At 30.9% G+C, this 4,742-nt stretch overlaps 1 pseudogene; it reads left to right on the top strand.

Moving 5' to 3' along the window:
* The first annotated feature begins 1,889 nt into the window (after positions 1-1,889).
* Positions 1,890-2,659, top strand: LOC133203362 (tripartite motif-containing protein 3-like; annotated as a pseudogene).
* Positions 2,660-4,742: the final 2,083 nt, after the last annotated feature.

Here is a 4,742-nt window from a genome sequence, read left to right as displayed (position 1 = left end):
GGTGATGCCAAATTAAGATATTACTGGGTAGCCATGTTTTTTTTTGAAATAAAAGATAATGATTAGATAATTATGAATTCAATTTCCATCACATGCGAGCAACATTACTTATCGACATGACTGACGTTGGTTTCACTAAATAGTGAATTGAATTGAATTTTGGATTACAATTAAGTGCTCATATCAAACTAATTATTGAGGTTGCACTGCTTAAGGTCATACAATTGCTTACAGAAACGTTTAAAATTTTATCAAGGACAACCATACATTTTACAGGTTATTCTTTAGCCAGAAAATATGATGTTGAATAAATGTGTGAAAATTCATTTATGTAACCATTTCAATTTTATGAGGCCAGTCCTCGAACTTTTAGATAAACCCTCATACAGCCTACGGCATTTTATCAAAACACATTGATACATTTATTTATTAACAACCAAGATATTTTCTTAAAGATGTTAAGTTGCATTTAAAGATAAATACCACAAACAATTTCTTACCTCCCATACAAAACAGTGAGATATTGCTAATTTTTCATTTAAAAAAAAATAAAACTCTAATTATGAAATTTTAATTGTGTAAAAAAACTAGACTCTTAAAAATGTTTCCACAAACTTCACAATAACAAAACATTATATATTTCTTTTCAAAAATTATATTGAACTGAAAAGTTACATTTCCCATTTTTCATCAAATTATGTAGCTTGGCTTATTAATATTTAGTTGTTCAACTTAAAACAGATATCACTTCTTTAGTGAGATATGCTCTCTTTCTTACCCTTATTAAATATGTACATTTATATTTATTTTGTTGTTGTTACTGTTGAAAACTTATATTAAATAGCAAAACACTGGAGTACTAAGAGGTACATTACAGATTGACAACTGAGCTAATATAATGTGTAAATGTTATCAAATTGGGATTAAATTTCACTGAAAAAGATAAAATGCAGAATTCTGTTAGACTGAGCTTGTTATAAATATCACTTGTTTTATATCCACTGAAAAATCAATAAATTGCAGTCGTAGTTTCATGTTCATGCAGTAACAACAGATGTAGCAAGTAAAAATCTAATTACATTTTTCTTTTGCTTTTACCAGATTTCATAAAGTGCTTGCTTATTAAAACGTTATTATTTGATCATTCAATTATGATGATTAAATTTTACAGTATTTTAAAGGTTCTGAAAAAATGGACCCAAGACTTTGTGGTCAGGACATCATTAGATGTGACCTCTGTGAAGATAGAATTGTACACATGTACTGTAACGTATGTCCCATGAATCTGTGTAAAGGTTGTGTTGGTGAACACATCTCCGATGTTTCTAGAAAGCATGATGTGGTTCCTTTTGATTTTAGAAGATCTAAACATGTGTACCCTCAGTGTCAAACCCATTCTGAAGAGAACTGTGAAATGCACTGTGAAGACTGCAATATTCCAGTATGTCCTTAATGTGTTATTATCTGAGAAACATAAGAGACATCATTTCAGAAGTCTAAAGGATCTAATGAACTCCAAGAAAGAAAGTATTGAAAAGGAAAGAAAAAGATTGGAAGAAACAGTTTACTCAAAATTCAAAGAAATGGTTAGTGATGCAGAAACCCAGATAGCTGAAATAGACGGAAAGTTCGAGAAACTAACATAAGAGGTCAGAAAATATGGAGAAAATTGGCACAGTGAAATTGACCAAGTTATACAGAAAAACAAGGAAGAAATCAACAAGATGAGAAACCAACATAGAGATACCCTAAATAAACATCTAGACAATATAAAGAAACTTGTTACTAACCAGAAATTAATGAGAAACTAAAATCAAAGGAAGCTTCCAAAATACTTTCCTATGAAATCCATTCAGATATATTTTATAAACTTCCACCTAAATTGAAGGATGAGTTTCCAGAGTTTACTACAAAAACAGTCAGCAACAGTGTTTGCAGGTATTTGGTTCTATATCACAATTATCCATTACAAAAGAAGAACATGGGTACTCAATAAAGACACCGGAACCAAGTCTGGCAAAAGACCATTTGACATAGCCGTGACAAGGAATGGAGAGCTAGTTTATACTGACCCTCGAACAAGAACTGTAAACATAGCGAAGAATAAACAGATACAGGCAGTGATCAGACTTCAGGGATGGATACCTATCAATGTGTGTTGTACCTCCTCTGGTAATCTCTTTGTTACCATGTTCAATGATGATAAACATACAAAAGTTGTCCGTTACTCTGGCTCTACAGCAAAACAAACCATTCAGTTTGATAGTACAGGTAAACCTCTGTATTCGTCTGGTTACTCTAACAGTGATAAATACATCAATGAGAACAGGAACCTGGATATCTTGTGGCTGACTGGGATGCCAGAGCAGTGGTGGTTGTTAATAAGGCAGGGAAACTCCGATTTAGATACACTGGTCAGCCTTCTACTACACAGAAACCATTCTCTCCTCACGGTATTGCAACAAACAGCCTAAGTCAGATCCTGACAACAGATGGTCACAATGACTGTATCCACATCCTAGATCAGGATGGACAGTTCCTCCGTTACATTGATAACTGTGGTCTATTCCGTCCATGCAGTTTAAGTGTAGACACCAGTGACAACCCCTTCGTACCTGAGGGTCATAGTGGTAAAGTTAAGAAAATTAAATATATGTAAACAATGTTTGCTGAAATATTTTCATTGAGAAAGGAATGCCAAATAAATAAGGACATGATTAAAATTATTCTTTTAATTACTTTTTGCAAACTAACTCCAAATGTGACATATATGATTGTTTTTATAATTAACAAGAGATATTATTATAAACTCCAATTAAATAAATTAAATATGAATTTTTGTATGTCATTATACACATCTTTTTATGATGTTTAGAGCATAATACATATTGTTTGTCATCAAAATTGATATACACAAAGTTCTTTGAGTGTTTCCTTTAAGAATTTAATCGTTATGCTTGACATTTAATAAGTTCAAAATTTAAATTCTCTACCAGATTTGTAGTTAAAATTTATATGATCTTGATCCAGATTTCAATGATAAAATTGTACCTATAGTTTAAATAAAATGTAGAGCCCATCTGTTTTAAGTGATCTCTGTCACGTAGGATACATTATATGATCTTATAATAAGACATATTCGTATGCTTCCTGTAAGTTTGTCTCTATGCAATCAATACCCAACCTTTTCCACCTAAATGTTGTAAGAAAGTTATAAAGGGTAAGCATACAGTACCCGCATCGTTATTCTTTACAGGATACACGATACGATAGGATACACGCACGATACGATAGGATAAACGCACGATACGATAGGATATACGCACGATAGGACAGGATACACGCACGATAGGATAAACGCAAAACACGATAAACGCAAAACACGATAAACGCAAAATACGATAAACGCAAAACACGATAGACCTGATAAACGATCTTCACGATAGGATTAACGCAAAACCTGATAGGATTGTTTCAAAATGCGAAACGTTTTTTTTTTTTTTGACAAGACGAAAAGTTTCCTTTTTGATATACTGTAGTATGATAATTTTAATTACTTACAAAGTCGCAAATCGAAATGATAAAACATTTTAAATTTATCATGATAAAACATTGAAGTAATTATGTTTTGTAAAAGATAATTTTTTTTTTTCTTTTTTTTCTTTTTTTTTTTTTTTTTTTTTTTTTGTCAATAAAATTAATCGTCATCAAATTAAAACTGTAATTACTTTAAGATTAATTCCACTCTATGATGGAAATTTTTGCGATTTTTGTGTGTAATCATACAAATGTCGATATTCCTTCGAATCGTTAAATTTGAATTTTGAGTCCGTAGACAAGCGAAGATTTACATCCAAGTGCAATAAATTCAGGAAACACATAAAATATATTCATTATTTTAACAAATAAAACATTCATAATAAACATAGATTATTTTTACGGAAAAACATGTAAAAATAAATAAATAAATAAATATTTGGATTCAATATCTTTTGCTAGAAGTCTGCGAAGTATCCAAAATCGCTTTTAATAGTTTATATTTAATAATTAAAATCTTACAAAAAAAATACTAGTCATAATTTAGGGGGGGGGGGGGAATTGAAAAATCATTGTTATAATAATTATTTTAAGGTTAATGCTTTCTCCTCCAAGTTTTTATGAATTTAATTTATATTTTATATAAATTAATTAATTTTTTGCGTTTTAAAATTGCTGAAATTGCTAGTTGCATTGAGACAGACCGTGCACTGGACTGTGATTAATAAATCTCTCCTATATATAAATATATATGTCGCACATATCCCATGCACATAGAAATTATTTACATATTCCAAGTACATACATTGTATATGTATATATGAGGAAGGAGACCGGCGAAAGAAATCTAATTTAATAAAATTAACAAACGTCACTAGATCTGTCATCATCTATTATCCGAAAAAATATCGCATTTCCATTCTTTTGTATTTATTTTGGTACTTTTAATGTTATAGGCCTGTAAGATTAAGCTAGAAGGGAGCATGCGGTCGTGTAAATAAAAAAAATGTTACAGTGTACCAACATGTGTAGTATACAGTAGTAATATAATGCTTATATAATATTGCCCATCGACAATAATAATGTCTTTAGCGATTTTTGTTTGCTTTTCAAAACATTTCTTTTTAGCCCCCCCCCCCCCCCCGGGCGCCCCCAAAGAAACGATATTGCTTTCTTAGCGTGCTTGTGTTATAAGCATTTACAAT

Source organism: Saccostrea echinata, unplaced genomic scaffold (assembly GCF_033153115.1).
Source record: "Saccostrea echinata isolate AGI-Se365-2 ecotype Australia unplaced genomic scaffold, CSIRO_AGI_Sech_v1 ptg000050l, whole genome shotgun sequence".
NCBI classification, from domain to species: domain Eukaryota; kingdom Metazoa; phylum Mollusca; class Bivalvia; order Ostreida; family Ostreidae; genus Saccostrea; species Saccostrea echinata.
The sequence above is the reverse complement of the archived record's forward strand: the minus strand, read 5'-3'. Positions and strand labels throughout refer to the sequence as shown.